Genomic DNA, 14,171 nt, shown 5'->3' on the forward strand with positions numbered 1-14,171 from the left:
AGCTAGGTGGGGAAGTAAAATTAATTCTTGTTCATACATGGGCTTCTCTTGTACAAAATGAGCCATTTCAAATAGGTTCTTTCCTCCGACCCAGAATACGATTAATCCGGCATGGGCTACATGAGCCCCCAGTAGTTTATCAGATAAATCGATAACTCGAACATTTCTGATCCACCAAGTGAAACCGGTGGTTTCTTGGTCACGACCAGCTAAAACTAAAGTTCCATTAAAGAGCGTTTCCACGGGGTAGAACCTCATAAGGAAATTATCTTGAGTTGCCATCCAAGCATGAATACCTTCGTTTAAGAGAATATTTTTTGTATAGAAAGTCTCAAATTAAGGATCTTCTGCTGCATGGATTTTCTGAGAAATGAAGTTATAGGCACGTAGGTTCAGGGCCAGACCAACTACTCCAAGAGCACTCATCCATAAACCAGTTACTGGTACAAATAACATAAAGAAATGTAACCAACATCTATTGGAAAAAAGCAACCCCAAAGATTTGGGACCAAAAGCGATTAGCAGTGACCATTGAATAAGTTTCTTCAGCTTGAGTTAGGTTAAAAGCATGGAATGTATTTACACCATCCTCATCCTCAAATAAGGTATTTTCTACGATAGCACCAAGAATAACGCATCGCAGAGTAGCGCCCAATACACCCGCAACTCCCATTATATGAAATGAGATCAATGTCCAATTATGAAACCCTTGGAAAAATAGGATGAATCGAAATATAACTGCTACACCAAAACTAGGCGCAAAGAACCTACCAGACTGACCTAGTGGATAAATCAGGAATACAGAAACAAAAACAACAATTAAGCCCGAGAATGCAATTGCATTATAAGGTCGCAATTGAACAGATCAAGCAAGTTCAAATTATCGTAACATGTTGGTTCGGACCTCCACTTAGTTTCACCTAAGCTTCATCCTGGTCATGGATAGATCACCTAGGTTCGAGTCCATAAGCAGGGAAAATTGCCTCATGAAGACTCGCTTTCTCTATGGCTCCGGTGGGTTCCTTTAACCAAGCCACTACCTATGAGTCATCGGCTCATTCTTCAAAAGGCACGCGGTCAAAGTCTTGGTCTCCTCCCATTGCTTGGAAGCTTACGATTTCATGTTCTATTTCACTCCCAGATGAGAGGGTTCTTTTTACCCTTCCCTCACCATACTACTTCACTATCCATCACCTAGGAGTATTTAGCCTTGCAAGGTAGTCTTTGCTAATTCATACGGGATTCCACATGCCCCATGCTACTCGGGTCAAAGCATAAGCTAGTGATGCTTTCAGCTACTAGACTCTTGCCATCTAGGGTACAACACTCGACTACTTCGCCTAGCAGCACGACACTTGTATTGCTCTCCCACAACCCCGTTTTCATGATTTAGGCTACTCCCATTTTGCTTACTGCTACTAAGGGAATCACTTTTGCTTTCTTTCTTTTCCTCTGGCTACTAAGATGTTTCAGTTCGCTAGGTTATTTCTTGTCTGCTCATGGATTTAGCAGCAATTTAAAAGGTTGACCTATTTGGGAATCTTTGGATCTACGCTTATTTGCAACTCCCCGAAGCATTTCGTCGCTTACTATACCCTTCCTCGTCTTTTATGCCTATGTATCCATCGTAAGTATTTCTTCGTTTGAACATTGCCCTTGACTTTAATGCTATGCCATTCTAATGTGCTGCTAAATGGAAGGATCTTATCAACGTCCATGAATGATAAATCATAGATCGAATTGCCGAATGAAAAAATGATAAAAAAATAAAAAGTATGCATTTTGCTACCTTTTTTTTTATTCTATTTTTGGTAGCAAGCTTTTTACTTAGCTCCGGCTTGGCTAATTTTAATCTTGGATTGAATTTATTAGGTTCTATGATTGACCGTTCTTTCGAGGTTACAAGAAGCGAATTTAAGCATTCTATTCTTTTCTAAAGAGTTCTAGGTTCGTCATGGCTCGACAAAGGGGTTTTTTCTAATTCATGAGTCAAAGGGATGAAAAGTTTAAAAATTATCCTCATATTCATAAATGGTTCTTTATCTTATTTAAAATCAAAGCAAAAATTGCTAAGAGAGGTGTATCATAGGCAATCATCATAAGAAACTTTACAAAAAAGTTAACATCCATGCATTTTCTTTTGCAAGCATTCATTCAAGCAAACAACATTCATTTCATTCATGCATTCAGAATAAGACTAAAAAAAATTTGGTCAGTTTTAATCTACTCAAATCATGTAAATGCTTAAAAAAAGAAAAAAAAAAATTAGCAACCTAGTTTAACAACTAGTTACCCACCCCCAACTTAAAAACTTTGTTTTGTCCTCAAAGCATATTTATGTAAAAAATGTTTGAAAATACCGAGGAACAGAAAACTCCCCTAGATTTGAGGACTTTGATTTTAAAGCTTGCTTCAAAGCGAAGCGGTTGCTTCCTTTTATGATTCTTTGATTTATTCAAGTAAAGTTGCCCTACATATTAAAAAAAGGAATTTCTCTCGATTTTATTCAATGCAAAACTAATCTAGAAAAAATTAAAAAGATGGAAATTAAAGAAAAGTAAAGACAAAAAGCGATAAAACTTTTGACGCCTGGCTGCTTCGGCTTTCCGGGTTGCCCTTCATGGAATATTTTCAGTCTATGCCCATTTACTTTGAAAATTTTTCCTGTGTCAAGACTTTTTATGGAAACTACACCAAAAATAGAGAAATCAATCACAACAAAAGGACCAAGCCATTTAGATTTTGACTTTCCGGGCATGAGTTTAATAGAAGAATTATATAAAATCACTTTTTGCCCTAGTTCAAATTCTTTTCCTAAGATTTTTTTATCATGCAAAAGTTTAGTCTTTTCTTTGTAAATCCTAAAATTTTCATATGCTTCTAATCTTAATTCTTCTAATTCTAGAAAATCTAGGAATCTTTTCTCACCGGCTTCTAAGAGAGATAAATTGCATTGCCTAATAGCCCAATATGCTTTATGTTCTATTTCTACAGGGAGATGACAAGGCTTACCGTACACAAGCTTGAACGGAGATGTGCCAATTGGAGTTTTATAGGCCGTTCGATATGCCCAAAGTGCATCGTTGAGGCGGAGGCTCCAAACCTTTCTTTTTGTGTTGACGGTTTTCTCTAGGATATTTTTTTATCTCTCGATTAGAAGTTTCGGCTTGTCCGTTCATTTGAGGATGGTATGGTGTGGAAATACAATGTTGAACACCATATTTTCTCATTAAGGCTTCAACGGTCCGATTGCAAAAGTGTGTTCCTTGATTGCTAATGACCGTGACTAAGTAGTTTACAATATCATCGTACCATGGTGCTTGAAGATTTGTTTGAAAGAGATGTTCATCAAGGAAGTCTTCTCGAATTGGCATATTTTCTTGCTTTTGTACAATTCGACTAAGATGGTCGGCTAAAGAATTTTTTGCTCCTTTTCTATCCTTGATGGTTAGGTTGAATTCTTTCAAAAGTAAAACCCATCGAACAAGCCTTGGTTTTGATTCTTTTATTAAACAAGATACCTAACCACTGCATGATCAGTGTAAACAATTACTGAGGAGCCAATAATGTAGCTTCTAAACTTATCTAACGCAAAAACGATAGCAAGAAATTCTTTTTCAGTTGTGGTGTAGTTAGATTGTGCTTGGTTAAGGGTCCTAGATGCATAGTATATAACATGCAATTTCTTATCTATCCTTTGTCCTAAAACAGCTTCAAATGCTAAGTTGCTTACATCACACATTCTTTCGAAAGGTAAATTCCAATTAGGAGATTGAAGGATAGGGGTAGAGACTAACCTTTGTTTGAGATCATGAAATGGCTTCTTACAATTGTCATCAATCAGAAATGGTATATCTTTTTGCAAGAGATTAGTTAGAGGCAAAACAATTTTAGAAAAATCTTTTATAAACCGCCTATAAAAGCCGACACTACCAAGAAAGGATCTAACATCTTTTAAACATGTTGGATATGGCAATTTTTGTATAACGTCAATTTTTGCTTTATCTACCTCTATTCCTTTGGAAGACGCTAACTGTCCTAAAACTATACCATGAGACACCAGGAAATGACACTTTTCATAATTCAATACAAGGTTAGTTTATATGCATCTATTTAGAATTAATTCAAGACTAGCTAAACATGCATCAAAACTACCACCATAAACTGTGAAATCATCCATGAAAACTTCAATGCATTTTTCAATAAAGTCGGAAAATATGCTCATCATGCAACGTTGGAATGTGCCCGGTGCATTACAAAGACCAAATGGCATACGCCTAAATGCATAAGTTCCATAATCACAAGTAAAAGTTGTTTTCTTTTGGTCTTCACATGCTATAGGAATTTGGTAAAAACCAAAAAATCCATCTAAGAAACAAAAATATGATCTACCCGCTAAACGTTCTATCATTTGATCAAGAAAAGGTAAGGGGAAATGATCCTTTTTTGTTACCTCATTGAGTTTTCGGTAATCTATGCACATTCTCCAACCATTTTGTATTCGCATCGAAACCATCTCACCTTTGTCGTTCTTCACAATGGTCATCCCGATCTTCTTTGGGGCCACATGAATTGGACTTACCCATGTACTATCCGGGACGGGGTAGATAATTCCGGCATCTTTTAGCTTTAATACCTCTTTCATGACAATTTCCTTCAATGTTGGGTTAAGCCTTCTTTGTGGTTGGATTTTTTCTTTTGCTCCCTCCTCCAAGATAATATGGTGCATGCAAAAGGTGGGAGATATGCCCTTGATGTCGTCAAGAGTCCAACCAATGGCTTTCTTTTTCTTCTTCAAGACTTTGATAAGTCTTTCTTCTTGTTTTTGGTTTAGTTCCCTTGAGATGATTATGGTAAGAATATGTATTTCAAGTGTGGTGGGAGAGTTTTGAGCTCAATCCCCAGTTTCTGTGGAGAAAAGAAAAGATTATCACAATTATTTTTTTCTAAAGCATAGTCAACATTGGGTTCTAAAAATTCTTTATTTTCAATAAAATAGAGTGAGATGGTTTTAGGCATGCTTCATTCATTTCTAATATGTAAAAGTCCGTCGAAAAAATTAGTTTGTCAATTTTCACAAGGACATCTTCAACTATTCCTAATGGTGAAATAAAAGATCTATCCGCTAGTTGTATGCATACACTAGTTTTTTTTGCAAATTATTGAGTTCTAGATCTTTAAAGATGTTGTATGGCATGACATTTATGGATGCTCCTAAGTCAAGCATTGCATGAGAAATTAGCTTATTTCCTATTACACAAGGCAGAGAAAACATATCGGGGTCATTGCATTTTTCTGGAATATTACTCTTAAGAAAAGCCGAAACATTTTGACATACCATTGGTCTTTCTTTTGTTTTCCTCTTGTTGGTACACAACTCCTTTAGAAACTTTGCATACCTCGAGACTTGTTGGATTGCATCGAGAAGGGGCGAGTTGATTTGCACCTTTCTAAACATCTCCAAGAGTTCTTCCTCCTTGAGTGTTTCCTTCTTTTTTTGAGCCAACCTAGAGGGAAAAGGAGGTTTAGGTATGTAAGGAGTAAAATCATTAAGAGGAGATTTATCATTTTTTAGAATTAGATGGTGAGGGGTTTGTTTCAACCTTTTCTTCCTTGGACTCATTCTTACTATTAAGAGGTAAGGGTTTGGAAGTTACGTTTTTCTCTTTAGTGGTGGGAGTGTCAAGAATCTTACCACTCCTTAATGAAATGGCACTTACATTAGCATGGTCCGGTTGAGCTGGAAGTTTGCCTTTCCCATCCATCTTGCTTATGGCGGTAGTAAGTTGAGTCATTTGTTGTTTCATCTCTTGTTGAAAAGAAAGAGTGTTAGTTGCCAAAGCTTTGATAATATCTTCGAGATTCGTACCTTGGTTTGAAGAGGTGGATGGTGCTTGTGTATGCTTTTAGATGTCATTCCCTCATCTTAAGTTTGGGTTATCTCTCCACCCTGAATTGTATGTATTACCGTGGGGGTCATATCTTCGAACAATGTTTACATCCTCGATCACCTCGGGACATTTGTCATTTGGATGACCAACCAAGCCACAAACTCCACACTTGGTTACTTTAAGAGGAGTACCTTGTACAAAAGAAGTAAGAAGAGTAGTCATATTTAACATTTGTGATTTTAATTCACTTACCTCTTTTGTTAGAGAATTGTCAAGCTCCGATGCTCTATTCCCAAAGCTTTGAGAATTTTCCGTCATTCTTGAAATGAGCTTCCGAGCTTCTGTGGGAGTCTTATCTGCTAGAGCTCCTCCCGTCGCCGCATCTACCGTGTTCCTATCGAAAGACAAAAGACCGGAGTAAAAATATTTAATTAAAGAAGGGTCGAAAATATGATAGTGAGGTAAGCTAGCACAAAGCTCTTTGAATCTTTCCCAGTATTTCGAGAGGGATTCTCCAAAGGCTTGTCTTATCCCATAAATTTCTTTCCTAATATTGTTTGCTCTAGAGGCAGGGAAAAATTTCTCTAAGAATTTCTTTTTTAGACTACCCCAAGTGGTTATGGAACCCGGTTCTAAGTAGTAGAGCCATATCTTTGCTACATCCGTAAGGAAAAAAGGAAAGGCTCGTAAATTTAGTTGTTCTTCTGAGATGCTGTAAGGCCTCATGGAATCACAAACCATATGAAAATCCTTAAGATGTTTGTGTGGGTCCTCTCCGGAACTTCCTTTAAAGATGGGCAAAAGATGGATAAGTCCCGGTTTTAATTCAAAAGGTTGAGTGGTTGGGGGTATGACTATACAAAGAGGTCTGTGGTCTTCATTGGGCTCGACAAGCTCTCTAAGGATCTTTTCTCTAACTTCACCCATATTCCCTCTACCTAGGTTTGGATCTAAAGGAGAATCTAGGCTAGGTTCTAAACCTCTTAAAGGTTCTTGGTTAGAAAGATTGGGGATGCTATTCTCTTCTCTCCTTTCTCCTCTAATTCTACGAACCTCCCTATTTAAATCTTCAAAGTAAGAAAATTCTAAATTTGAAGAACGGGTCATGCAAGAGAAAAAAATTCAACGATCTCTTTATGATTATATTTTTTTATTATTTTTTTAATTACAAAATGAATATAAGAATCAAGAAGCTCTAAAAGAAAGTTTGAAATCAAAAAGTCTTGAAAACTACACCGTGCTCCCCGGCAACGGCGCCATTTTTGGAAGGATATTATTCGAGGTAAGTCGTTATCAAAATGATAGGTTGTTATGGATGTAAGTATGCAAAACAAGAATCTATTAAGTATGCAAAACAAGAATTTATTCTTAGTCTAAAATAAAAGAATTCAAGAATAGAGAAAGACTAGATGAAATATGAGGATGTCGAACCCTAGAGGGCACTTAAGATTCAAAACTTCAAGATTCACAAACAAGATCGATTAGTAGCTTCAAGATCTAAAAAAAATTAGAAACACTAAAAAAGGAGTTTGTGGAAGTAATTTTTGAACTATAGTAAAGAACGAGTATTAAGGAATGATTAGTGACAACAAGTAATTCAAGTAAAGTTTTTCTTTCAAGTTTAGTTGAGGGACTTTTCTTGGGTAATTACCATGTTTCTTATCATTGAAAAAGAAAGAAGATTAATTAATCTTTTCTTGAATTTACAAGAATGGAATTTTTATAAAAAGAAAGTAACCAAATCTCTATTAAAACATGATTAATCTCAGCGACCAAAGCATGTTCAAACCGAGGCAAAATTTATCCTATTCAAGATTTGCTAAGGAGGGGATAGCCACTACCCTTAGCAAGATTAATGCCCATTTCAAACTTGTTATGCAAGAATCAATTAGTAGAAAATTAAAGACAATCTCAACAATTAATTCAACATAACAAACCATTGCAAATCAAAATTTAAGTTCAGCACTTTAAGAATTTGTAAAGAAATTTCAATGAAAAATTGATGGGAAAAACTTATTTGTTTTATTGAAATTTCAAAAGAAATTGTAAAGGGAAACAAGCAATCAAATAAAAAATTGAAAAGATATAGAAAAGAATTTAATTCTCAAAGAAAACATGGTAATTTAACCCAAGAAAAAGTCTCCAAAGATTACCTTAGCCCATGAAGATTGATGAAATTCTTAAAAAAATGTTGATGAAAGAATTCATTTATTTAACAAAAGTAATCTTTATTGATAGACTTTTAAGAATTTGCTACAAGAATTGAACAAGAAAGAGAGTTTTTTTTTTTTACTTGGAATTTCTTATCTCTCTTCCAAAAATTATGACGGATTTTAAAGAAGGGAAAATGGGAGAAAAAAGTGGAATTAGATTAAAAACTGCCATTTAGTAGTTAATTTTGGGGAAAATGATGAACTGGGTCACAAATGGGTTTGAATCGGATCTTGGGTTGGCCCAGTTAAAGAGAAAAAAAAAAAGAATTGCAGCTGCTGAGATTCGAACTCACGACGGGGGAGAGGTGCGCGCGTACGAGGGAGCGACACGTGGCGAGCGCGTGGGTCGCGAACCGGTTTGCGCATCGGGTTTCCGGGTTGGATTTTGGGTCGCACAGAAAATGAAAGGACAAATAGAGGTGCACCTGGGGTTCGAACTCGTAACTTCGCAATGGACGCATGGCGTGATCTGGTGATGCCACGTGGTGCGATCTGGTTCATCCAATTTTTCGTTTTGCCATTGAACTTGTTTTTTACCGTTCTTCTTCGTTTTAACTCCGATTTAAGTGATTTTAGTGGTGTTTAACTCGTATCGGGGTGAAGTTTCATATTCTGCATAAAAATGACATTTTAGTGACTAAATGGATAAAGATTAGAAAAATTAGTCTAATAATGTTAGGTCTAAAATAGCCCTAAGAGAAGGATCTTATCAACGTCCATAAATGATAAATCATAGATCGAATTGCCGAATAAAAAAAATGGAGTGCTATCATATGGCTTTGTATCGGCTAAGTTCACGAGTTAGAGATAAGAGGACTCGAACCGCTGACATCGTTTTAGGATAAACCACTGCCTCTTACACTCCCGACTGATTCTACCATAGAGGCAAACGATAGACAATAACTCTCCCTCGAACAAAGCTTATAACTTTCTTCGTATTGTGCCATAGAGGCAGGATACTTAATGCGTTAGCTATAGTACTGCACGGGTCGATATACACAGACTTAGTATCCATCATTTACGACTAGGACTATTGGGGTATCTAATTCCATTTGCTCCCTTAGCTTTCATCTCTCAGTCTCAGTGTCGGCCTAGCAGAGTGCTTTCACCGTTGGTGTTCTTTCTGATCTCTATGCATTTCATCGCTCCACCAAAAATTCCCTCTGCCCCTACCATACTCCAACTTGGTTGTTTCACTGCCTGTCCAGGGTTGAGCCCTGGGATTTGACGGCGGACTTAAAAAGCCACCTACAGACGCTTTACGCCCAATCATTTTGAATAACGCTTGCATCCTATGTATTACCGTTGTTGTTGGCACAAAGTTAGTCTATGCTTATTCCCAAATATCATCATTACTTCTTCTCCGGGAAAAGAAGTTCACGACTCGTAGGCCTTTTACCTTCACGCGGCATTGCTCCATCAGACTTTTGCTCATTGCAGAAAATTCTCCACTACTGCCTCCCGTAGGAGTCTGGGTCGTGTTTCAATCTCAATGTGGCTGATCATCCTTCCGGACTAGCTACTGATCATCGCCTTGATAAGCTATTGCCTCACCAACTAGCTAATCAGACGTGAGCCCCTTCTCGGGCGGATTCCTCTTGCTTCTCAACTTATGGGGTATTAGCAGTCGTTTCCAACTGTTGTTCCCCTTCCAAGGGCAGGTTCTTACGTGTTACTCACCTGTTCGCCACTAGAAACACCATTTCTCGTCTGACTTGCATGTGTTAAGCATGTCGCCAATGTTCATCTTGATCCAGGATTGAACTCTTCATGAGATTCATAGTTGCATTACTTATAGCGTCCTTGTTCGTAGACAAAGCTAATTTAGAATTATCTTTCATTCCAAGGCATAACTTGTATCCATGCGCTCCATATTTTCCTGGAGTTCGCTCCCTAAAATATAGCCATCTCCACCCTCTTACATTAATCCCACGAGCCTCTTATCCATTCTCATTCAATCACAGTGGGGGAGCAAGTCAAAATAGAAAAACTCACATTGGGTTTAGGGATAATCAGGCTCGAACTGATGACTTCAGCCACGTCAAGGCGACACTCAACTACTGAGTTATATCATTTCCCTTGCCCCCATCGAGAAATAAAACTCACTAATCCTAAGGCAAAGGATCGAGAAACTCAACGCAGCTATTCTTGAACAACTTGGAATTGGGCTTCCTTCTTTTCGCACGATTATAGGAACGAAAATGAAAATATTTGGCAAAATTGTATTCAATTGTCAATAACTTATATCATAAATAGGATTGACTACAGATTCGAGCCATAACACATGGTTTCATAAAACTGTACGATTTTCCCGATCTAAATAAAGCAGGTTTTAAATAAAGAAGGTTTGGCTCAACATGTTTTATTCGATACGGGTAGGAAAAGAACCCAACTCGATATTATTAAAAAAAAATAGAGAAATCAGAACCTAGTCAAGATGATATGGACCAACCCCATCTTCTTGTGCCAAGAAAGGTAGTTTGAATGATTTGAATAAGAGACACTTATTTATTAATAGTAATTTATAATTTAGTTTTAATATTAATTGTAACTCTAGTATTATATTTATTTATTATATAAATAAACTAATAATTCAGTTTTATTTGAAGATAAGATATTAGTAGAAAGGATATTCAAATTCCAAATACTAAGATATTTATGATATTCTAAATATATCATTAGAAAAATAATCTAATTTTCACTTTAACTATATTTATTAAAAAATTTGTTAATTGTATTTACATTTCATTTTAATATTGATATATATTTCTAGAAATATTATCTACATTCTTTAATATATTTATATTTTTTATTTTATATAGATTATATATATATATATATATATTCTACCTACTAATACCTAATAAATGAAAAGAATGAAATTATTTCATGTTTCAATATTAACATTTGGTCTTGAACTAGAAAACGTTCCATTTGTTTCTGAATAGCTTCTTTCAGAAGGGCTTCCACTTCATTGGTGAATGTCTTCGTGGAAGAGATTATTTCTTGAAACTGAGGTTTATTCGTTTTTACCTAAGTACGTAACTCAAAAAGAAATTTCCTTACTTGTCCAATTTCTAATGAATCAAGATAACCATTAGTTTCAGTATAAACAATCATTATTTGTTCGTCTACCATGAGTGGTGCTGATTGGGATTGTTTGAGCAACTCACGTAATCATTGACCTCTTGCCAATTGATTCTAAGTAGCTTTATCGAGATAAGAAGCGAATTACGCAAAGGTTTTTAATTCGGCAAATTGAGCTAATTCCAATTTTAATTTGCTGGCTACTTGTTTCATGGCTTTAATTTGAGAAGCAGACCCAACTCTGGAGATGGAAATACCCATATTAATAGCAGGTCTGATTCCAGCATTGAATAGATTAGCAAATAAGAATACTTATCTATCGATAATGGAAATTATATTAGTAGGAATATAAGCTGAAACATCTTGTTATTAGGTCTCAACTATTGGTAAAGGAGTCATACTTCCTTCACCAAAAGCAGAACTTAATTTAGCATCTTTCCAAAAGGTGTGAATGCAAATAAAAAACATCTCCTAGATAAGCTTTCCGACCCGACGATATTCGTAAAAGAAGAGAGATTTGTCGATAAGCTTGAACTTGTTTGGAGGGATCATCATAAATGATTGAAGTGTGTTGTTTTCTGTACGTAAAATATTCAGCCAAAGTTGCTCCTGTATAAAAGGCAAGGTATTATAATGTAGCCGGAGAATCTGCCATTTCGGCTACTATAATAGTGTATTCCATTGCACCCCTTTCCTGTAAAGTAGTCACTACTTGAGCCACAGAAGATGCTTTTTTACCAATAGCTACATAAACACATATTATATTTTGCCTTTGTTGATTGAGAATCGTATCTGTGGCTACTACAGTTTTATCGATTTGCCTATCCCCAATTATTAATGCTCGCTGACCACGTCCGATAGGAATCATTGAATCAATAGCAATAAGTCCTGTTTGAAGAGGCTCGTATACGGAACATCTCGAAATAATATCAGGAGCGGGGGATTCAATTAATCGAGAGTCAGAAGATGAAATTTCATATGCATAGTAATTTACCAAATTACTGGGATCTTAGTTATTCCTAATTAATATGAATATAGAATCTAATTTCATTTCAAATAAATATTCAATATTGGAATTGTTCTATTGTAGAACATAATAATTAATATAACGATTAATAGAATATAGCGATAGAAAATTTTGATCTATGTATCAAATGGATGTGTATTAATAATTAATATGTTAATCTTAATTGCATTTAATGCAATTGAGCTGATAATGAAGTATTTCTGGAAGATAAGACAAATAAAAGAATCAACCGTTTAAGTATTAAAATTTTTACTAAAAAATAATAGAAAGAGAGGTAAATATATATGTTTATATATCTATCTATATTGATATATATTGAAATGTAGATATAAAAATGATAGAATCATTTTGGATCGGAACAAATATGGGTATACTAATGACTTCGGTGGTTCCGGTATAATACAAATGAAAGAAAATAGGGAAGGACATCATAATCTGATACTAATCTTAAAAGAAGGGGATATGTCGAAACCTGTAGACGCTACGGACTTAATTAGATTGAGCCTTGGTATGGAAACCTACTAAGGAATAACTTTCAAATTCAGAGAAACCCTGGAATTAAAAATGGGATATTCTGAGCCAAATCCTTTTTTTGAAAAAAAAAAAAAGAGGTAGGTGCAAAGACTCAATGGAAGCTGTTCTAACAAATGGAGTTGACAACGTTGCGTTAGTAAAGAAATGAATCCTTCCATAGACACTCCAGAAACGATGAAAGATAAACGTATTACGTACTAAAATACCATATTGATTAATGACAAGTTCAATCTCTATTATATATATATATATATAAACAAATAGTTATGAATCGATTCCAAGATCTCCAAGTTGAAAAAATAACTAAATATTCATTGATCAAATCATTTACTCCATCATTCATAGTCTGATAGATCTTTTAAAGAACTAATTAATCAGATCAAATATAATAAAGATAGAGTCCCATTCTACATGTCAATAACGACGAAAATGAAATTTATAGTAAGAGGAAAATCTGTCGACTTTAAAAATCGTGAGGGTTCAAGTCCCTCTATCTCCAAAACCCTAAAAAGGCTCGTTGGCCTCTTTAATTATTTATCCTTTCATTAGCAATTCAGACTTTGTTATGTTTCTCATTCATTCGACTCTTTCACAAGCGTATTTTAGCAAAAATTTAATTTTTTATCACAAGGCTTGTGGTATATATTCTATATGATACACGTACAAACGAACATCCTTGCGCAAGTAATCTATGAAATTTGAATGATTAACAATACTGTCTATTGTACTGAAACTTCGAAAGTCTAATCCAAGCCCTGAAATTTCATATATATTCAAAAAGAAGACTTTGGAATACCTTTTTTCTTATTTACAATTGACATAGACCAAAGTCGTCTCTAAAAATAAGGATAATGTGTCGAAAATGACCAAGATAGCTCAGTTGGTAGAGCAATGGACTAAAAATCCTCGTGTCACCAGTTCAAATCTGGTTCTTGACACATCATGAATTTGTATGAGTATCTATTCTATGGATTCATTAATAATATAGATCGTGAAAAATACTGATACATCATGATGTCTGGAAATCTACCTATTAACTAAACTATATATATTTTTCACTCTATTTATAGATGTCGAAAATAGACAAATAAAGATAAAGAAGATATTTATAGAAATATGTAAAGAATGTAAATAGATATGTAAAAGAAAAGAATTTTCTTTTGTTTCCTCTTCTTTTTTATTTGTTCATACTTTGTCTCCTTGTGTTCAATTCCTAATTTATACATATTTGAAAGTTTCAATTAGTTCCTTATAAGACCCAAAAGTCTAGTCTAAGAGAGTTGAAAGGCCGAAATGGCCAAGATTCATCTCAGATACAGTACAAATAGAATATGGTTCTCTTTTCATATTATATTTCTTCATTTCACCCTATATGACTTTTTAAAGCACATCTATAAGTCATATGCATGATACATAGTT

General features: G+C 35.2%; 1 non-coding gene across 1 annotated transcript; it reads left to right on the forward strand.

The window, feature by feature from the left end:
* The first annotated feature begins 13,617 nt into the window (after positions 1-13,617).
* Positions 13,618-13,690, forward strand: TRNAF-AAA (transfer RNA phenylalanine (anticodon AAA)). Its single transcript has one exon. It is a non-coding gene; the product is annotated as a tRNA-Phe (tRNA).
* Positions 13,691-14,171: the final 481 nt, after the last annotated feature.

This window comes from Cucumis melo, chromosome 2, assembly GCF_025177605.1.
Source record: "Cucumis melo cultivar AY chromosome 2, USDA_Cmelo_AY_1.0, whole genome shotgun sequence".
NCBI lineage: Eukaryota > Viridiplantae > Streptophyta > Magnoliopsida > Cucurbitales > Cucurbitaceae > Cucumis > Cucumis melo.